This window comes from Heloderma suspectum, chromosome 1, assembly GCF_057233095.1.
Source record: "Heloderma suspectum isolate Gila_16-S chromosome 1, 16-S_ref, whole genome shotgun sequence".
NCBI lineage: Eukaryota > Metazoa > Chordata > Lepidosauria > Squamata > Helodermatidae > Heloderma > Heloderma suspectum.
Genome location: NC_139458.1, coordinates 154545884 through 154569040, shown reverse-complemented (window position 1 = coordinate 154569040; position 23157 = coordinate 154545884). Strand labels below are relative to the sequence as shown.

The 23157-nt window shown below is 43.0% G+C and overlaps 1 protein-coding gene across 4 annotated transcripts in view; it reads left to right on the top strand.

The window, feature by feature from the left end:
• The window catches only part of MYLK (myosin light chain kinase), a 274020-nt gene that overhangs the window by 14926 nt on the left and 235937 nt on the right, over positions 1-23157 (top strand). The window contains exons 2-3 of one of the 4 annotated variants that reach the window (XM_084807379.1): positions 81-255; positions 1452-1482. The exons of the other annotated variants lie outside the window; for them this stretch is intronic. The gene's annotated coding sequence lies outside the window, so the exon portion shown is untranslated. The remainder of the gene's footprint in view (positions 1-80; positions 256-1451; positions 1483-23157) is intronic. 4 annotated transcript variants of the gene reach the window in all.

Below are 23157 nucleotides of genomic sequence, written 5' to 3'. Positions count from 1 at the left end.
CCTCAAATGAGATATGGGGGAGTCTAGTAACATTAAGAAAGCCTGACTAGTTCCTGTTTTTCTGTCTTTTTCCTGGCAAGGATGGTGTGCCTTTAGGAGCTGTATGACAGACAGAAATTCAACAAGTGCTGTTTTCCCAGGATCAAGATGCAGTGATGGGAAAAGATTTTCCCGTTGAACTTGTTATGCAGCTACTAAAACCAGAGGAGTCCTGGTTGGAGTAACCAATCAAAGCCAATTTAACAAAATAAAAAAGTAAGTTGGGACTGTTACCAATTCAGTAGGAATTGGATGACACATGGAACTGCCATGTGAACTCTACGTGGCAGCTATATGTTGACCATCCCTACTCTAAAAAGTTAATGTACAAATTGCACAACCAACATTTCAGAGCACATGTATAAGCAAAATTGTGATCTTTTTTTGCCATTAGAAAGGAAACCTCTTCCAGGATATAGATTTATTAAAGTACCAGTTATTGAATCTTCTTCCTGGCAAACGTAGTAATCCTTCTGCATTCCAAGAAGTTGATATAATACAGTTTAGTCAGTGTACTTAATCGAAATGGGCATATCTTGCTACAGCTGCCTCAGCAAAGTCTATGGCTTTCTAGAGAGAATTAAGGCTAACGATTTCTGTTATGGTTAATTTTCCAACCTAGATACACTTTATTCTTGTAATTGGAAAGGATGGATAGATGAGTCAAAGATATAATTCCTGTTGTAGATAAGCCCTGAAAAGACACAAGAAAAAATGTGCCTTTTAACATGCAGTTTTATGTATTTGTGGAGGTACAGAAAAGAAGTCAGATTACTAAAACAAAGCAATGAGCAAGCCTCATAAGTAAGATTGCATAGTAGAGAATACATAATTCCAGCTGGCATTAATGGATACAGTAGTCAGCGTAACTGGGTGTGGGCAGCATAAGCTCTCTCTTGGAGCATAAGTGAGGTAGAACTGCCTTTTCCACAAAAACCAGAAGCCTGCATCTGAAGAATTGACTCATTAGTTGAAATCCGTATATGAAATTAAGCCGTTCTATATAGCCCACTTTGGTTTGACAAGTCACAATGCTTCAGTCTAGTCTATTTCATCCTCCTGCTTTAGCAACTCTTCCTTTTATCTTGACTGGCCTACTTAGCACACGTATCTCCTCACATCACCTCTGTAGAATATAGTCCTCCTGACCTTAAGCATTGTGAAGTTTCTTCAGAGTTCTCTCTATGATTAATTCCTTCTTGCCTCAGTTACCTTACTCCTCTCTCCTTTTCCTGAACCCACCTATCCTTCCTTCAGGTTTGTTTTTCTCAGTGCATTCCCTATTATGCACCCTTTCTTCTGCCGCTTTGCCTTTGCCTTCCCCATATGTCAGGATCATTTCGCAGTCCTCAGCCTGGCCCCCTTTGAGGTTTTAATGCCAACCAAACTGACAACTTTTCCTTTATTTACAGAAACTGGACTATAAGCTGTTTAACTCGCTGAGTAAGTGAACATTTCATGCTACCACATCAGCTCAGACAATCGGTGTCAGAAAGTTCACTGCCACAAACATAATATAACATAGATTTTAAAATGAGTTAAGAACTTTTGATTGAACAGTAAAACAAGCACTTTAGTCAGAAGTTTCTGAAAAGTATAATACATGGATAAAAGGTACATGAAGATTAGTTTCCAGTCATTTGGAAATAGAAGTTCAGAGACCAGCTGAACTGAACTTCAGCTGTTCAGTTCAGCTGTTGAAAAAGTGCAACTTAAATTCAAAATAATGCCAATTTTGATTGTGAAGTAGTAAACAGGGCCCTAAATATCTTGAGCTAAGACAAGGAGCTGGGTTATTTTGTGTCAGAACTCGGACTGATGGTGGGAAAGTGTCTTTTGAAGGCAAATTGAAGAAGAGAGAATTCGAACAGAATCTTAGATTAGTTAAGGTTCATTGAATGGCTTTGTGGAAAATTCAAGAAGAGCATTAAATAGAGAAGTGCTGATAAAGGTGCAGGGCATCACCGATCTGTTTCCATAGTGATGTTGTTCAAACAGGCTTAGAAGAGCATTGAATATATCCTCTATAGAAAATACCAATCTTAGAAAGGCAAGTGGGAAGCACCATCATTATTTGTTTGTTAGGTCTCCTCTACTGGGTGGATGTAGGTGATGTGACGTAGGTGGTAGGCAGGCAGTTGACCTAAATAGCTACACTTCTCATAAAACCAAGCCAAGTCAGTTTGAATATTTCCCTCTATCCCTTATTTCAAGAATGATTTTAAATCTTCTGTAGCATTAAAGTTCCACAAGATGTAGCGATGGCCACCAATTTGGAAGGCTTTAAAAGGGTGGGTTAGACAAATCCTGGAGGAGAGGGCTATTGATGGCTACTAGTCCTGATGGCTATATGCTAGCTCCAGTATCAGAGGCAGCATGCCTATGTATGCCAGTTGCTGGGGAACATGGGCAAGAGGGTGATGTTGTACTCATGTCCTGCTTGTGGGTTTCCCATTGACAGCTTGTTAGTCACTGTGTGAACAGAATACTGGACTAGCTGGACCTTTTGTCTGATCCAGCATGGCCCTTCTTCTGCTTGTATGTTCTTAAGTTATGGAATATAAAGGAGGAGGTGGGCCCATTGCATTTTTCTTGCATTTCTCTGACTTTTCTCTTTGATGTTGAGTTCTTTTAGGATCACTGCAAACATCTACATGTTAATCCCTCCTTTCTTCCAAGATGCTCAGGGCAGCAGGCATGGTTCTCCATCCAATTTTATCATTAAAATAACCGTATGAGGTAGGTTAAGCTGAGAAATGGCAGGTCACCATAGTAAGCTTCATAGCTGTGTGAGGGTTTGAAACCAGATCTCTCGTATACTTTGACACTCTAACCACTACACTACACTGGATGAGTTTGGATGATCACAGCGAGAGAAGCAACCATCGTGGCTGCTCCCCCCACCCTTGCGCATGCCGTGTGCATGACCGCCATTTGCATTATTCCCTGCACTGCAGCGTGTGTGGGCATGTTATCCGAACCTGGTGCGTGGCATGGCAGGGGCAGGGATTGTACCCACCTTACAACCCACAACATGCAGTCAGGGTTGTAGGGTGGGTATAAAGTCTGCCCCGCTGCATGCTGAGTTCAGATGACATGCCAAACCGTGTGCAGGGAATAATGCAAATGGTGGTTGTGCCTGTGGCAATGCGCAGGGGCAGGCGGAGCAGTCACAATGGTTGCTTACCTCTCTGTGATTGTCCGAACTCAGCCACTGGCTGTCTTCTCCAATTCTGAAGATGAACAGATATGATAGAAAACTATGGCCCAGATTCAGAGGATCACCTAAGCCGGGGTGGGCAACTTGTGGCCCTCCAGATGTTTTGGCCTATAATTCCCAGCATCCCTCATCATTGGCTATTCTGGCTAGGGCTGGTGGTGTTGTAAGCCAAAACATCTGGAGGGCCATAACTTGCCCACTTCTGTCCTAAACCATGGTCTGGATTATTGTGAATGAGCAGTGTTGAGCCATGGGCTCCCCTTCCCTCCTTTCTTCATGCATGACAGGAAGAGAGTGAAAGCTTCTTCACTTTTGCCTAAACCATAGTTTTACATATGAACTCTTATGTATGATTTATTCTAACTCTAGATAGTTAAAAAAAAAAACAGTGCAGAAACCACAGTAATTTCTTTTAATTGAGGCCCAGGCTTGCCACAGTTTGCTTGTGATCCATCTAAACCATGGTTTAAACTTTAGATGATCATCATCTGAAGGCTGGGCCTGTGTCTGTTTTAATTAACGTCTTGGAAGTTTGCATGAAGCTGTTCCTAGTTATAAACAGTTCATTTCTCATGCCTGTTGAAAGCATGGAGGGATCCTAGGAGAATGAAGTACTCTTATTTAAGGATGGGAAAAAAAATCAAATTCCTAAGTACCATAATCCGGTTTCTTTTTATATTGGCTATGCTCAGGGATGAAGAAATACTTTTAATTCTTAAATGTTGGCACTTGATTTTTAGACCTTTTATTACTTTTACTCAGTTTTTTCCATCACAGTGTGTAATGGCCTGTCTCAGAAGTAAAATTGAAAGCACCTGGTTTTCATCTACTTTTGTAACTTTAATCCCCCCCCCCAAATACAAAACAAAACAGGATGACATAATGGTTTATATTATCGACAAAGAATATGAATGAATGTGGAGGAGAACAGGGCTTGTGTACCCTGATGGTCTTTTGGAAGGTGCAGTTTCTCATGCTAGAGGAAGAAAGCAGGGACTGATCAAGGGCATAATCCTCTGCATGTTTAGAGAGGACACAGTCCTACAACTTCCAGCATTCCCCAGCCAGCATGGCTGGCTGGGGCATGCTGGGAATTGTAGGGCTTGTTTTTCTGTCTGAATGTGCTTAGGCCTGTGCCCCAAGTTCTTATTTTAGAAAACTGTTAAAGGTTCAGAAACTCTCTTCTCTGTTAAATTTGGTCCCATGCATGAAAAGGAGATTGTCATAAATCACTTGTCATCCTTTCTGATTAAAAATTGATAACAAGATTTTAAAAGAACATGTTTTTTTTTTAAATGAAAGGCATGACGTGCAAAAAAATTGCTTACAGAAGCCCTGTCCTCCTTTGCATTTATTCCTATTCTTCACTTGAATATTTTCAGAGAACATGCACTCACGGTTGTGAATGGGGCATTTTCAAGTGATTTTCAGAAATTCTTGTATGTTCCTACGCATCCCACTTATCCTCACAATAGTCCTGTGAGGTAGACTGAGAGACAGTAATTGACCTACTGTGACCACTTAGCTTCATGGCTGAGCATGGAGTTGAATGTGGACCTCCCCACTCCAAACCCATCACCCTGTCTGACCCCATGCTGGAGCTATACACATTGTATATTGAAGCCCCCGGGACAAAGGTACTCGTCTGATAGGGCTGAAACAATGCAACAGAATTTTCAATTTTTTAAAAAATTGAAAATCAATTTTTATTTTAAAAATTTGCCCTTGAGTGTTAAAATTTAAATCTTATTGATGCTTTACAAAATCTAATTAAACTTTAAGAGTGCAATCCTAAGTGTGGTTGGGGGGCTGCAAAATGGCAGGTCATCCACTACTTCCAAAGACCTGCCAGCTGGCATTGGCTAGGGTGGGAGGTGTGGAGGATTGGTTTTCCTTTTTCCTGTCCTGCACAGTGTTCGAATCTATTAAAATTTCCTCCTCATTGGTTCCAGTGGGATGAGCATTAGTTATGGCAGCTCCAGTCTAGTGTAGAGGGGGACCCCTAACCTGGGGCCTCACTGGCAAATGAAGGGCTTTGGATCCTGTGGGTTGAAGGCCATCTCCATCCTGCCGTTGCCAATGCCAGAATGCCCCATATCAGGATCCTGGGCCAGCTGGAAATATCACCGGTGGCGGTGCTACATCTCCGCCTGTGGAGCTTTCCGCAGGTGTAATTGGGGCCTCTGGGCAGACATGGCCTCCTCTCTGCTGGCAAAGGGGCACCTCTGACCCATGCCTGTGGATCCAAGGGGTGGGATTGCTCTGCCCGGCAGTCATTTAATTGTTACTTTGCAAAATGGATTTCTTTAAATCTTGATTTATCTCACCACACTTCTAAAACCCTCAGACCAGGAGACTGAGATTTAAAAATCCTAAATCAGTGTAAGAAACTTTGACAATATTCGTTTCTTCAAACTTTCTTCATCTTTATTGTCTGAGGTGTTGTTCCAAATGCTACAAGCAGTGGTTGAAAACCGAGCAAACTCCTCTTATTGAATGGAAAGGATGAATAAAACAAAAATGACACCGTTACCAGCAGTAAAAGTGCAAAATGTGTTAACGCCCTTGTTCTGGAGAGCTCTGGAACTGTATCTATGCAGCTGCTATGCTTACTCCCCAGGCTGGACAATGTAGACTCCGTTTCCGTCCCTGTAATCGATAGGAAGCCGGCAAGTGCAATGAAGCGGGAATCACATCTGGTCTTGTGCCAATAATTGTCTTGCCTTTTAATTTTCTAAGCAGCAGAGCAAAGACCCTCCCAAGGTGAATAGGTCAAGAAGCAGGGCTCTCGTAGTATCCATCACAGTTCCTTTCTTGTTGACGGTTTTCATTAATTTACAGGAGAAGTTTCCCGCTCCCTTCCTTTCTCCCTACAGCCCCCACCAGTATTTTCTGCACTCTGGCCTTAGAGAGGCATAGCCAGGGTTTTTTTCTTGTGATGTAGAAGGGCAAGCTTGGGAAGTATGGGAGTTCTTTAAAGCAGAGTTTCCTTCAGTGAGAGAGCGAATGAGAGGGATTTAAAAAAATATTTTTCCTGTTTATTGTTATCAAACGCATCTTACATAATTATTAACTTCCAAAAGCAATAATATAATCTGGTTTTACAAACCACAATTCCAAAGTACAACAGTTACTCTTAAGATCACATTGTCAAAATGTCTATTGGTGCTAAGCCAGAAGATCTATACCTGTTCCAGAACTGAATAAATAAAACTGAATTCTGTTGGAATGTCTCCATTGTGGTCTAGCTCATTGAATTGTTTTCTGTTTCCACAGTGGCCTGCAACAGCGGCCTTTCCATATTTCCAGGAAGCCCACAAGCAGGGTATGAAAGGGGCAATAGCCTTCTAGCTCTGCTGCTTGCCAGGGACTGGCATGATTGCTTCTGAACATAATGATCATGGCCAATAGCTTCTGATAGATCTGACTTCCCTGAAATGGTCTTCTAAAGCCATCTAAGACGGTGGTTATTACTGGTGACTTCCATCAGTTTTAATATATTTATTTCAGATATTTATTAGCAGGCTTTCAAAATGTGACAGCCAAGGCAGCATATAATATATAGTAAAATCAATTTTTAGTTGGGAGGGAGTTCCATAAATGTGGGGCCACCACAGAAAAGGCCCTGTTTTTCATGCACACCAGCCTAACCTCCCTGGTAGGCATATGAGCAGGCCCTCTGTAGCTGATCTTAGCATTCTGGTAGGTTTGTTTGGGCATATGCAGTCCTTTAAGTAACTTGGCCCAAACTGTTAAGGGGATAAAAAGTGAATACCAGCATTTTTGACATATATATTGGTTGAAGAAATACTTCCCATTTTCTGTCATTCTGAACATACTGCCAATCCGTTTCTTTGGGTGCCCCTGAATTCTAATATTATAGGGATGGAAGAACAAGTTTATCTAAAACATTTACACTGTGGCTTTCAGTGCAAAATTACCAAGGAGTTCTCAGCCTCTATCCACTTCCTTGCATAATTGCACATTGGTCAGTGTAGGAGCTGGCTGGGTAAGGAAGAAATGGCAGAAGGAGTGGAAGATCTGGGTGAATATATTCTATTAGATGTTCTGGTTTGTGGGAACACAGGTGTTGTATGTTTAGAAGGGGACATGTTTTCATTGTTAGGGAAATATGCCCTAGCTGTTTTTCAGAATCACACAGAGCCAAATTAGACATTTGGTGGGAACCTAAGTCTGGGAATGTGAGTCTCTGCCAAACGTTTAAAAGGCCTCAGTGGGAGAATGTAGTCTTGAGAGAAGCAGCAACATGTGGGGAGGGGGCTAGATTGTTTAGTCAACACTGGCCCTGCCATTATTTGTCATATGGACTAGATGCACTGAAACATCTCATCCAGTCCTATAAACGAGAGCTGTGTGGATCAGAGAACATAGCTTCTCTGAGAACATAGAACATCAGAGAACATAGCTTCAGAGAACATAGGCTTCATTACTGTGAGCTGTGGTCATCTGTCTGCCACATGTTTACCGGCATGGGATCTCTCATTCAGATATTAACGAGTTCAGTGGGAAAGATGCTGTGGACAAATCTGCCACATAAAGTGTGAATCCAGTCTGGTTGTGGACTGCAGTAAACAGATTTTGAATAAAATATGAATCAGCCCTAAGCGAGGTATGCACATGTACATTTCTCAGAAATGCAGCCTATGGTAGGTGGCCAGCTCAAACTGACTATGGTGGTTAGTGTCTACCAGCAGCCTCCAATGCATAAAGAAGTGATTTACCTGATACCCTTTGATGCAAATGTAATTGATAGTTTTGGCAACTGCCTATATCTCAAGCGATTTCAGGTGCTCCTATGGGCTTTCTAGTGAATGAGATTATACATAAGAACATAAGAAGAGCCATGCTGGATCAGACCAGTCCAGCATTCTGTTCATACAGTAGCCAACCAGCTGTTGACCAGGAACCCACAAGCTTCTTACGTTCTTATGTATAATCTCATGAGCAGAACAGCACCCTCCCACCCATGTTCCTCAGCAACTGGTGTCCATAGGCTCACTGCCTCTGGTACTGGAAGTAGCACATAGCCATCAAGACTAGTAGCCATTGATAGCCTTTTCCTCCAGGAATTTGTTCAACCCCCTTTTAAAGCCATCCAGATTGGTGTCCATCACTACATCCTGTGGTAGCGAGTTCCATAGTTTAACTATGTGCTTTGTGAAGAAGTGCTTCCTTTTATCTGTCCTGAATCTCCCACCAATCAGCTTCATAGGATGACCCTGGGTTCTAGTATTTTGAGAGAGGGAGAAAAATGTCCACATGCTCCATACCATGCATAATTTTGTAGACCTCTATCATGTCTCCCCGTACCCTCCTTTTTTCCAAGCTAAACAATCCCCAGCTGTTGTGACCTTCTCTTGTAGGGGACATGCTCCAGCCCCTTGATCATTTTAGTTGCCCTTTTCTGCACTTTTTCCAGCTCTACAATATCTTTTTTTTTAGGTGTGGTGACCTATACCATATAGTCCTTTAAATATCAAAGAAGAAACTTTAGTTTTGAGGATTTAGAGCAAAGAATTTTGCACTTGGAAAAACATCTGTGTATATATACACACAATGCCCCATGCTGCATTTGAGTACTTCTCCAGGTGGATGCTCAGCAGGGTAACACCTGTTAGCATCAGGAAATGAAGTGGTATGTTGCTTTGCTGAAAAAAACAAGAACAACCTCAGTATAACTGTGTAAACATAACCAGTTAAGAAGAACATAGACATTTGACTGGCTTAGAGCAACTCAGGTACTTTAACAAATCTTCTGGCACTGTAAAAACTAACACATTTATTTATTATGGTATAAGCCTCCGTGGACTTCATCAGATGCGGGTCTCTTAGAAGCACATGGCAAATTTGAAAGTCTAGGGAATGAATGTGGCTTAAGATGATTCTAAATATTTGTCAATGAAGAGTTTGCACAGGTACTGGATGGATCATAGCCCATGGCAGTGGTCCAGGGAAGTCCGTGATACAGAGTGGTGGGAGAGAGTGAAAGAGGCTAGTTGCATAGAGCTTTGATGAAATGTTTCTACTTGAGTTAGTCATACATCTCCCAGTGGTCCACTTTATGCTTTTGAACTCCTGGACGCTGTGTCTAATGAATTCTTTTGTATACTTAAGTTTTGTCTTCTTGCCCAGACTTGGCACTGGCACCACAGGCAGACGGCAGGAGGAGAGGATGAATATATTTTTCATTTGAAGTGAAACCACACCAGAAGATGTTATGTTTAGTCTTTCAGCCTCACTAGAGCAGTGGAGGACTTTTCCTTGATTAGCAAAACACCAGAGATACAAACCACTGTGGAAGGGTTGTGAGGTCAAACAAACATTCTCATCCCAGCATTTTTCATTCACGTGGAAGGCAGAGGCTGCCACCACTGCTGAATTAGCCATTCAATGAGCTAGGGGCTAAAAGTGGTCATTCTTTTTAACTAGCCTTCCTGGTTCTTCCCATAGATTCCTCTGTGGGAAGCTGACCAAAGGCCTGGACTGGCAAAGGTTTTGTAGTGGGATACTAATGCTCAGGTAAATCGCAGGAGAACTTGGAAAAAAGGTGAAAATGTTATTCTGGGACACAAATAGCATTCCAGGGCCTGTGAGTGAAGATACATCTATCTCCTGGGTGGAGCTCTAGGGAAACCGTCACCCATTCCACTTAACTTTACAGCTCTTCCTTCACATAAGCATTTAGCAGGTGAACTGCCAGCAAAAAGCACTGGTTTTTGGGTGGTGTTTTGGACCAGTTACTTATGGTGTGGTATGAGTGTTTGGTTTTTTTTAAAGAAAGAGTTTACTATCTTGTTTTCATTTCATTTGGCCTATTTTATTTACCCAAGCCATTTGATTGCCTTAAATGGTGAGCCCCTAAGGGTTAGAACATTTAGGAAAAAATGGTGTAAGCTGCTCTGAGACCACAAGGTAGAGAGTGATATAAATCAAATAAATAAATAATAAATACTACTGGGTAAATGTTATAAGGGGAACATTCATGTATATGAAGACTGAGGTGCTACTGTAATTTTATATATTAACAAATGAATGATAGAGCCCTAGAACTGTTGCAGAAACTTACAGACAGATATTCAGCATTTTACATCAGGATGTGAAATTCAGACCCCACCACATTCCTCATCTCCCCAGCCCATGACTTTTCCCAATACTCTACCTTTCCTGGTAACATCATAACTCCTCCTATCCTAGGTTCAGTGAGGGTTTTTTAAATCCCATATTATCCTGTCTTCCATGGGTCTTTGTCACCTTCTTACCTATCAGCAACACAGAGGTCCTTCTGACTGTTGGCCATCTTAACGGAACTTTCGTTCTCTCAAAAACGCCTGCGTTGATTTGACAACATCAGCATAAGCGACCTTCTAACACCTCTGATGTAACAGCAATGCTTGCAAATCTAAGACAGATGCCACTTACTCTTACTCACTAGTAAATGTAACATAGGTCCACAGCTTAGAGCAGATCAAGTAATGGCATTGAGAGATGGGAAACGGAAAGGATGAGGACAAGGGAGGAGAAAGCAGAAGTGAGGTCAACAGAAGTGAAGTTAGATGCAGCATTTTGTACTTTCAGACTTACAGCTAGTTATGTTTAAATAGTTGTGTCTTACCTATATATGGTCATATCTTACATCGAGACAGTAGTAGTTTTGACTACCAACTCTAACCCCCGCCCCTGAATATTTAAATCTCAGGAGCCAAGCAGATTTTCACCAAACATTAGATTTTATTCCTCCCCGCTCACCGCCTCAAAATCAGTGAATATGAACCTGAGACAAGATTTGGGGTTTAAATAAAAGAGGGAAGGATGCAGTTTTCTCAAGTTCAGATACTTCTGAGTGGAAACAGGAACATTTTAAAGCTTTTTCCCCCAAAGAATGGAAGGCTGAGAAAGAGCTGACACTTATCAAGTTTGACTCCCTGCTAAGAAATTAAACTTATAATTAAATTTAAATTAAATTAATTAAATTTAAATTAAATTAAACCTTGCTTTCAGGTGCATACATTATAATGTGTCAATACTTGCTCATGTGAGTGATCTGCTCCCATGAGTAATACAAATGATACATATATTTATATCCTGCCTTCCTAGCCATCAGACAACTTAAAAATAAAATAAAACAAAGCAGTAAGCAAAGTATAAACCAAATAAGGCATTAAAAATATAAGTGCAGCCCCAAATGAAATCCATAGCAATATGATCAATAGTCAAAAAACATCTAGCAATACAATTATCACTTATTCCCAAAGCTGTCTGAACATCTTCACCGCTCAGCAAAAACCAAACAGTGAGTGAACCAAATGGGCTTCCCTTGGAAAGTAGCCTTGATGCTACTGCTGAGAAGGTCCCGTCCTGTGTAACCACCTGCCTGACTTCAGATGGCAAAGGGAAACAGTGCAGATCCTCTGATGCTGACATGAGCGTGCGCACAGTGTGGATCAGTTTGTTGCATATCTAACCTTACATTACTTGCATAAAGTAGTAAGGGTTAGAACAAGTATTTATGATAATTTTTATATATGAGCCAGCTCTTAATCAAGGATTATCCAGATAGTAGAAGGTGAATTGGATGGGTCTAGAAAACATCCTGTGTTACAAACTACAGTCAGGGCCAGAAATATTGGAACAAGGATAACTGTTTTGGCAGTTGGCCTCTGTACACCACCACATTGAAGTTGAAAGGAAACACACCCAGATGGGAACAAAGTCAGGACTTTCAGCTGTAATTCAAGGGGTTTGACAAAAGTGGAGCGCTACCCATTCAGGAAGTACAGCCAGTGGCATACACACACACCCATCGTTGGTGGATCATAAGTAATGGAACAAACCAACATCATTTCAAACTTAAGGATCGCCTTTAATACCTGGACAAAAATCCTTTGCAGTCAATGACTGCCTGAAGTCTGGAACCATGGACATGCTGAGTGTCCTCCTTCGAGATGCTTTGCCAGGCCTTTACTGCAGCTGCCTTCAGCTGCTGGTTTGTGGGTCTTTCTGCCTTCAGTCTTGTCTTCAGTAAGTGAACAGCATGCTCTATTGGGCTGAGATCAGGTGACTGACTTGGCCACTGAAGAACATCTCAGTTCTTTGCCTTGAGAAACTCTTGGGTAGCTTTTTCCTGTATGTTTGGGGTCATTATCCATCTGCAATATGAAGTGGCGTCCTATCAGTTTGGCAGCATTTGGCTGAATCTGAGCAGAAAGTATAGCCCTATACACTTCAGAATTCATCCTGCTGCTTTTATCAGCAGTCAGGTCATCAATTAACACCAGTGACCCGGTTCCATTGGCAGCCATACATGCCCATGCCATAACACTGCCTCCACCATGTTTGACAGATGATGTGGTATGCTTTTGTTCCTTTCCTTCTCCATACTTTTCTCTTCCCATCATTCTGGTACAAGTTCATCTTGGTTTCATCAGTCCAAAGACTCTTATTCCAGAACTGGGCAGGCTTTTTTAAGTGTTTGCTGGCAAAGGCTAATCTGGCCTTTCGGTTCTTGAGCGTTACCAGTGGTTTGCACCTTGTTGTGTTATGAATTTACATTCATAAAGCCATATCTTGGCTGTAGATGTTGACAATGACATGCCTACCTCCGCAAGAGCATTCTTGACCTGGCTAGATGTTGTGAAAGGGTTCCTCTTCACCATGAGCAGCATTCTGCGGTCATCCACTTTAGTTGTCTTTCGTGGTCCTCCAGGCCTTTTGCTGTTGCTGAGCTTGCCAGTTAATTCCTTCTTTTTCAGGATGTTCCAAACTGTTGTGCTGGCCACTCGCACTGTTTTTGCTGTCTCTCTGATGGGTTTATTTTGTTTCCTCAGCCTAATGATGGGCTCCTTCACTTGCATGGACACCTCTTTGAACCTCATGTTGGGAGTTCCAGTGAACAGCTACCAAATGCAAATGTGACACTCAGAACCACCTCCAGGCCTTTTATCTGCTTGATTGGTCATGGGGTACCCAGGAAATGGGCCACACCTGGCCATGCAGCTGCTTGTCAGCCATTCATTCCATTACTTATGAGCCACCAGCGATGGCTCAAAGATGTCCTTCCTGAATGGTTGGTGCCCCACTTTTGTCAAATCCTTTGAATTACAGCTGAAAGTCCTGACTTCGCTCCCATCTGAGTGTGTTTCCTTTCAACTTCAGTGTGGTGGTGTACAGAGACCAACTCCTAAAACTGTTATCCTTGTTCCAATATTTCTGGCCCTGACTGTATAACTAATGGCCATAATCTGATATAGAATTAGGCACCAACCTATTGATTTGTGCACCTAAACTCTGTGTTAATTTGTGGTCATATCATCAAGGTGACCAGCTAATCTGACTGCAAGAACATTCAGGGTGCAATCCTATGCATGTTTAGACAGAGAAAAATCCTACAACTCCCAGCATGGCTGGCTGGGGAATACTGTGAATTGTAGGACTTCTATCTGTCTAAACATGCATAGGATTGCGAACTAAGTAACTCATTGTCATCAATAAAACACATTTGTATTAAATGGAAGAGACTGATTCTTTCTTTCTTTCTTTCTTTCTTTCTTTCTTTCTTTCTTTCTTTCTACTAAGCTATGTAAAAAGTTTAAGCTAGTTATCCATTTCATGCTCTTTGAAATTATAGTCATTCAAGAAATTGCTTGTCAAGAGTCCTGTTTCATGATGCTACAACCCCCTAAATTACCATCTTCAAGAGTTGCTGCGGCCAAAGAGTTTTCATTTCTTCATACCAACCAGCTAGCTCCAAACCTCTGTAGTTCTAATTACAGATAAGTAAGGCTTTGAGGTTATTTTTTTAATAATCCTAAATTGCTCTGTATTTAGAAGATTCCAGTATTATATACTTTATTTTATTTTTTGCAAAAGGACTGAATGCTTGTAATGTAAATATGTGTTAGGCTGGAATTAAGTTAAGTGCATTAAAACCACTTGTGTGATTTGGACCAGCTCCAGTGTTGTTTTTTCCTACTCACATCTCAGAACGTGAGGAAAAATGGACAGATACATCATTTTCCTAATGCCAAAATGGTCATACACAAGTTTGACTTTATAGTTCTTTTCAACCCTCTTCCAAGTGTTCAGGCACAGTTACAATTTTCTTTCTCTTATATTATTCTCATAACAAGTCCCTTTCTTTTAGGTAGCCTGGGCAGATAGACCAAATTGTAGCTTTTGGGGGGCGGAGGGAACTAGCTATAATAAAATTGCTTAGCTCCAGTCTAAGCTGAGCAGGAGACCATCTGGCATCCAACTTTTGTATTTCCTCCCACTATGTCATTGATCTCCCCCCGCCTCAACATGGACACACACACACACACACACACACACACACAGGGGCTGTTTGCACGACACAGGCCACTGCTAGAAAACGCTACTCGTGTTGTGTGAGCATTTGTTTCCACTAGTGCAACATAAATATTGTTAGTGGCCAGACTCCTTCAGATCCTTCCTTACATATTTTATTTTATCTCATGATTTTCTTTAAAAAAGAAGAAGCCAAGGTAGCTTATAAAACAAAGCTGAAATACTGTGGCTGGGATCCAAAGAAGTTGCCAGTGTGCATGTGCAAAGCACTTCTGTGTGGACACTTTGACATCTTATGTTGCCATTTTCCCTTCTGGTTGGAATCCCTCATGCCTCATGGAATAAACGGAGGCTGGTGGCCCCTATTTCAGTGGGGTAGTGAATCCACTCCGGGTTTCAGTAAGAACTCTAAAGGAACTATCCAAGATGCTGAACCCATTTTGGGGACATGGTTCAGCACCGTGGATAGCTCCTTTAGAGTTCTGGGGGGTTCTGACTCAAACCCAAAGCGGATTCACTGCCCCACTGAAATAGGAGCCACCAGCCTCCACTGCATGGAACTCTTCTATGGAGGGTTTCCCAACCTTAGGGGGCAGTTCTTTGGGGGCTGTAGGAGATTGCCACTGGGAGAAAGGAGGCTGAATCCCGATGTGCACACAGTAGGTTGCATGTGGCCCTTTGGATCTTGGCCATTATTTAAATATACAATGAAGCCTGATAAACTATAGCAAAATAATCCCATCCAACAATTATCCATAATACTAAATTTGTATGAATGCTTACCTAAAACGAAAAGCTGTCACCCATCTTCTGAAAAGATAACGTTAAGCTCTGTCAGGCCTCCTTTAGAAGGGAGTTCCACAGTTGTGAAGACGTGATGAAAAGTTTCCATTTTCAGCCCTAGCTGATAGGTTTTTACAAACTGATAGATAGCACCCGAAGCAGAGCTTCTCCCAATGGATCTCAAGGGTTGGGGGAGGCAGGATCATTTCAAAGAGCCCGTTTTAACATAAGATTCATATGGTGGAAAATGGCCATGAGATCTTTTTCAGGCAGAAGGAAAAACGTTTCAACACTATTTGTTCTATGCAGCTGCAGAACTACCATTTTTATAATCCCAGGTATTGTAAAATGTGTTCCCAATTACCTTGTGCATATTTTAGAAGAACTACATTTCCATCAAAGGGTTTTACATACTGTTTGATCTCACTGTGTCTAAAGATCCATATCAGAATGAAGATAATTTTTTGACTGTGCACATATTGTTCCGTTCTAAAATATAAGCTTCCTTTTGTCTGGATTGTGGCTTTCAAAGGAGGGTGGTTGGTCATTTTCACGTAGTGACCTCTGACATCTCCACTGATGTGAACTGAGGATCCAGGCCTGAAACAACATGACTGTGGCATGGACTGTGTGGGGTCCCTGAATGCTTTGTGTACCTTGGTGTTCTGCAAGTTTTATAGCTCTGGAGTACAAGAGAAAATATTGGCTCAGCAGGTGGACCACTAAGCTTTCCTCAAAGTGGTTTGTCAGCTCCATAAGCAGTACTGCTCATTATCAGTGGGTGTGAGGTATATGTTAAGAACTTGGATACCAGGCAGATACAGATATACAGGTTGTATTACAGATTAGTTGTGTAATAGATGTGCAAAGATTTTTCGGAAGACAAGTTGGTTTGGAAAGGACTCTCTGGAGATGGAACCTTTGAAACCCCTTGCAATTCTGCAAGCAGACAAAACCTATGTGCTTAAAACAGCAAGTTCCATGTGCCACTGCCTAAAATAGCCTTCCCCAGCCTGGTGCCCTCCAGATGTTTTGGACTACATTTCCCAGCATTCCTGACAATTGGCCATGCTGACTGAGGCTGATGGGAGTTGAAGTACAAAACATCTGGAGGGCACCGTGTTGGGGAAGGCTGCCCTAGATGAATATTGCCAAGGTGGAGTCAGTCTGATGTCCTTGTTAAAGTTAAGATTGTTAAACACGGGTAATCATGAGGATGAACATACCACACCGAATTTTTAAAGAATTGTATAAAAATGTTTGGCACTAGGAAATTACAATTTTTCTTTTCAAAATGTTCTAGGTGAGAAGTAGGCTCATTCTGAACTCCCCTACAATCTTTTTGTGTGTGTTCTGGTTAGTATAGATCAATTCACACATGTGTTAATTACTTGATGTTTGCAGAAAGGCATAGCTTGGATGTATGAAATGGCCACATGACACATCAACACAGTGTTGTTTTTCAGGAGAGATAGTATGCTCATGGCAGAAAAGTAGCGGTTGTAAAAAAAAAAAAATGAGAATCCTATGGCAACTTGAAGACAAACAAATCTTATGGAGGAATAAACTTTCATAGGCAAGAGCCAATTTTATTAGATATATGAAGTGGATAGTGGTGGATAGTAAATGAAAAGTCTGAAAGTGTTGTTGATTGTAGAAGCTGGTATCACTTGCCTCTGGGGTGTCTCCATGAGCAATTTACTGTGAGGTTGCTGCGTTCAGAGGTTGTTTGGGAACATGACATCGTGGTCGTCTCGAAGCTGCCCTGGAGTTTTGCGCCGAAAAGTGGGTTCTTCTGAGACTATTTTTAGCCCGATTGTTTTCCTTAATTCAGCTTGTCTGTGCTTCTGTTGTGGTGTGCACCACCGTCCGCATTTACTCTAGCATGATAATTCTGCCCAGGAGTGTGTCTTTCACCTGGCTGTGACCTCACTGACCCCAGTCAAGGGGTGTTTCCCCAATGTTTTCTCTGCCTGTGTTTCCCCAATGTTTCCGCCATTTCAGGGCTGGCCATCAGAGTTCTGCGCTACCTCATGCCATGTACTTCACCTTGTCTACCACTAAACTCTGGTGGCCATCCCCGCAAAGTATAGGTGTGGTCCAGGAAGCCTATAACTTTTTTTTTAAAAGCAACACATCAAAGCGAAATAGTGCTTTTGTCTGGCAATACCCACTATCTCACTATCGCGCATTTGCCAGCCAGCCCTATAGCCCCCATCACTATTTCACTATCACACAATTGCGCGATAGTGAGATAGCTATAGGACTTGCTGGCAAATGTGCGATAGTGAGATAGGGGAGGGAAAGGAATAAAAACAAAATTGGCAGAATCGAGCATAGGTTGGGGAAGCAGGTGTCTCCTCAGAAGTAACTCCCATTGTGTTCAATGAGCCTTGTTCCCTAAATATCGATGCTGTGTTTCTTTACTGTTTGCTTTGTTGCTGTAAGGAAGTAATTAATGTGAAGCTTTGAAGCTTTGCATTCCGGGAGCTTCAGGGGAAGGAGACAGGGGGCTAGATCCTGGAGAGGGGGGAGCCTCTCTTTTTGGTTGAGCAGCCCCTGCCAGTTTGGTGACGTTCATTCCAACCCCCACCTGGAAGTATGTTCCTGTGAAGTGACTTAGAATGGTGTGGTGCACTCGTTCCTGGAGCCCTATGTGGAACAAAACCAGTTCCTTGAAAAATCCGGGTAAGCCACCACTCACTTCTCCTTCTGTTGTCATGGGGACACCTCGTCTGTGATAATCGCCTTGCTCTTCCATTCATCCATTGCAATTAGGAACATAGGAAACTACCTTACACTGAATCAGCCCATTGTCCATCTAGCTCAGTATTGTCTACACTGGCAGATGCTCACCAGGATTTCAGGTTGTGATCCTTCCCAGCCCTGCCAAATGTCAGGAACTGAACCTTCTCCACTGCTGAGCTACTGTCTCTTCCCAATTATATTTATTGGCTCTGCCAATACTTCTGACAGGAACTATTATTGTGGTTTGTATACCAATGTTTTTGTGGATATTTTGTAATAATACATATGAAGACTTTGTCCTGATTTGCATGTAGTGGCTAACTATGGGCTAAACAACCCATAGCTAGCCATATTCACACTGGAATGAGCTAGCGTACTCCCTCCTGCATGCCCACCACTTCCGCTTTCTTTCCGGATCACCAAACAACCCAGGAGTGCCACGTCCCTGGGTTGTTGCCATGACATGTGAACCCAGCATTCTGGGTTGTTTTGACAGAAACAAGCCAGGGTTTGAACCCATGGTTTGTTGTTGGCTTAAAACTCTGGGCTCTTTCTCCCTCAACAACCCAGAGTGCCAGGTTCACAAGTCACAACAGCAACCCAGGCAAAGGTCATTCCTAGGTTGTTTGGCTATCAGGAAAGAAAGTGGAAGTGGCAAGTGTGCAGGAAGCAGTGTGTTCGCTCGCTCTGGCGTGGCCATGGCTAACTGCAGGTTGTTTAGCCCATAGTCAGCTGTTAATGTGTGAACCAGCTCGCTATGCCGCAATCCTCATTTAGTTTGTGTATCTGCTTGGCCAGTATGGGACCCAAGCATTGTGGCTAATTGTGTTAGTCATTAATTCCCCCCTCTCATATGCGAGTGCTGCATTTCGATACCATCGACCATAGTATCCTTCTGGATAGTTTGTCTGGGTTGGGAGTTGGAGGCACTGCACTGCAGTGGTTCCTCTCCTACTTGGAGGGCTGATTCCAGAAGGTGGTGCTGAGGGATTATTGCTCTGTGCCATGGCAATTGTGCCATGGGGTTCCACAGGGCTCTATTTTATCCCCCATGCTGTTTTAACATCTACATGAAACCACTGGGGGAGGTTATCCGGAGGTGTGGGCTGAGGTGCTATCAATATGCAGATGACACCCAGCTCTACCTCTCTTTCTCATCAAAACCAGGTGAGGCAGTGGCTGTTCTGAATCAGTGCCTGGGCACGGTAATGGACTGGATGAGGGCCAATAAACTGAAACTCAATCCAGACAAGAAGGAGGTACTGTTACTGGGTGGTTCTTTTGCCTGGCTAGGTGATATTCAACCTGTTCTGGAGGGGGTTGCACTCCCCCTGCCTAAAGGATCACATTCGTAGTGTGGGGGTGCTCTTGGATCCAGAACTGTCACTTGAGGCACAGGTGAACTCGGTGGCACGGAGCACTTTTTATCAGCTTAGGCTGGTATACCAACTATGCCCTTATCTGGACAGAGATCGCCTAGCTACAGTTATCCATGCTCTGATAACTTCTTGTCTGGATTACTGCAATGCGTTATACGTGGGGTCGCCTTTGAAAACGGTCCGGAAACTTCAGCTGGTCCAAAATAGGGCAGCAAGATTGTTAACAGGGACTGGCCTGCAAGCTCATATTACGCCAGTACTTTTCCAGCTGCACTGGCTGCCATTCCATTTCCGGGCCCGATTCAAAGTGCTGGTGTTAACATTCAAAGCCCTTAATGGCTTGGGGCCAGGTTATCTGAAGGATCGCCTCCACGTGCCTGCCCGGGCCTTAAGATCATCGTCAGCGGCCCTTCTCCATGAGCCCCTACTAAAGGAAGTGAGGCAGGTGGCTACTAGGAGGAGGGCTTTTTCTGCTGTGGCACCCCAGCTCTGGAATGAGCTCCCTAGTGAGGTTCGCCTGGCACCTACATTGTATTCCTTTCGGCGCCAGGTGAAGACCTTTTTATTTTCCCAGGCATTTTAGCATTTTAGCTTTCTAAATTTTTATCTTTGCTGTTTTAAATCTGTATTTTAAACTCCTGCACTGCTTCTAGGTTTTATTGTGGTTGTATTGTTATATTGTGGTTTTAATGTTCTATATATTTTAAATTGTTTTATTGTGTGCTGTTTGGTTTTAATTTTTGTGAACCGCCCAGAGAACTTCGGCTATTGGGCGGTATAGAAATGAAATAAATAAATAAATAGTATTGAAACCTTTCAAAACAACAATGCATAAGCAATCTAGCACCCAGTGTTAAATTGTTGTTTTGGGAAAATCTATTTTATGCTAAATTGTCCCAAGCTTCCCTTCTGGGGCAAACAGCAGTTTCAGGGGAGGGATTTGCATGGTGGAAATGGAATGGGGAAAAGCATTAACTGCCTCTCCCCCTGCAGTCCAGATTCAGACAGGAGGTTCCCGCAGGTGAGATTTTAAAAAACGTGTACAGAGATGGATATTCCTCATCTTTTCCTCTTTATTGCATTTTTTTCTAGAAAGAAAAAAGGTGGAAGAAGTGGTGGGAAAGCATAGGAGGTTTACAAATAGAAGGTGACGTTGTCTGAACCCCCTGTAAATTAAGACCTTGTCTATAACTGTTGTTGTCGAACACTTGTCTGATTATTTCCCATCTAACATGGAGCCTGTGCAAAACAATAAAGGCTGTATGGCTTTAATTCAGTTTTGTTGGTTAAGCCCTTTAGCGTCCGGCATGTGGAGGTGTAAAGGGAACAGGCATGGCTCAAAACTCAAAAATTAATTTCCACTTTCCAACTCATAGGATGATGTCATTGTCGGCACATTGTAGGACCCTAATAGTGTTGGAGAGGGTAGGGTTCCAAGGAGCAGAAAATCTGTGAACACACTGCATAGTTCTAAGAACTTTATGTATTTATTTCCAGTATCCAAAATCATTAGTGCTCTACTGAGTTCCTTTGTAAATGGAGAGCTTGGAGATCATGGGAAGTCAGCCATAATACCAATAACTGCAAGATGTAGTGAGCTGTGTACCCATTTTTACTGGATTCCTCTTAGCTGTGCTGTTACATTTTGAACCCTGTTTTCAAAGTTTGTGGGAAGTGGTTCCCCATAGTGCTTTGGTGATTTCAAATATGCCAACCTAACCAGGGGTTGGCGTTACTGTGGTTGAAATGGTTGTGGCCGCTTCACACACATGGCTTGTCATGTGGATGTGCTTGTCATGGGGTTATGTTACAAGCAGCCACCTATATAGGCCTCATGAGGCGTTATGAACGAGTACTTACTTCCACTGTCTCCAGTGTGAGTCTGGATTAAGAGTATTCTTATATCTTAAAGATTCATTTCTAGAAAACATAACACACATAACCTGAACATAAGGAGATGAGTCAGATTGTTGGTCCATCTGGCCCAGTGTTGTATACTTTGACTAGCAGTAGCTCTCCAGGGTCTCAGGCAATGGCTTCCCCAGCCCTGCTGCCTGTCTTCCTTTCAACTGGAAATGCCAGGGGCTGAACCAGGAACTGTGTGCATGCAAGGCATATGGCCTACATTGGGCCAGCACCAAGGGTCGGCGTGGTCGAGCACCTGCCGAGGGCCCATGCCCCAGCAGGGGGCCTGCTGACAAGAGCTCCCTGGACCTGCTCCTCCTCTTCACCACTTGCTCAGTTGCCTCTTGATCTGGCCCAGACAATGGTGGTGGTGTGACGGGGGAATAGTAGATGCCACTGCCTATTTGGTCCTTGACTGTGCCCAGCAAGCAAGCAGGTGGTAGCAATGATGAGGAGCAGAAGAAGTAGAGCAGCAGCTGCTGGTGACAATGCTGGTAAGCAGGTAGACCCACTGAGAGAGGGGCCTCCACTGGGGGTCTTTCCCAAGGACCCTCCAAAACCTGGAGCCAGCACTGGGTCTACCCCAGAGTTGTGACTTCTCCCCTCATCTCCCAAGGCAGTGTCAGTTGCTGAGGAACAAATAATGAAGGTGGACTGTTACCCTCCTTACCCCTTGCTTGCAAGCTTTCCAGAAGCATCTGGCTGGCCACTGGCTGTGGGAAAGAGAATGCTGGATAAGACTAGGCTGACCATATTTCCTTGAGACAAAAACAGGACGGGGCTATGCAGTATTCTGTATTCATGAAAAAGTAAGACGATAACAAAAGTTTTATTAGAGAAAGAATCTCTATGGGCGGAATGATGGTAGAAATAACAGTGAGACTCACCCTCCTGGCTCCCACACGCTGAATGGGGCTTAGCGGCCACCTCTTGAATTCCCCGCCACTGCAGACAAGCAAGGGGGCGGTGCCTGATCGTCGCTAGCTCAAGAAGCCTGGCCCTGGCTGGATAACGTAAATGGAACTTCCTCTTTCGTCACACTAGTAGTTTTACTGCACGTGTTGATTAGCATAGAGCCTTATGATAAACACGTTCAGTTTTTTACAAAAAATTAAAAATGGGACAAAATTGACATTTATTTTAAAATGACAGGACGGTCGGGAAATATGAAAAAAATGGTACTGTCCCGTTTAAAATGGTACGTATGGTCAGCCTAGATAAGACGGGCCTTTGGTTCCCATCCAGCAGGGCTCTTCCTATGTGCTTACCTTACAGAAGAGGTGGACAATGAGTGGCTCGTGCCCTGATTTCATGTGGCCCCCTGCATGGGATCCATTCAGACCTGTGACAAGGGTGAGATGTCGTTTGTCTGGCAGCCCACTGGGTGGGAAGGAAGGAAGAGAGAGAGAGAGAGAGAGAGAGAAGTGGGTGGCAGAAAGAGAGATAAAAGGAGGTGGCAGAAAGAGAAAAGGGGTGATTCAGCTTCCTTTGGCTCTGCCCCTGTTGGTCCCACTCTCCACCAACATGCAGCCCCTGACAGATTACCCACAAGGGAATGCGGCCCACAACAGGGTTGTTTTAAAGATTACTGAAATAATGTGTGTGAAACTCTTTGGACATTAAAAGATCACTACAGAAATATTTGTTATTGATGATATTCAAGACTAACCAGTGAGTCCATGGCTGAAGTGGAACTGAATTCAGGCCAAATACCAACCCGCTGTTCACTCTACCATGTCAGACCTGTTCTATTTTAAT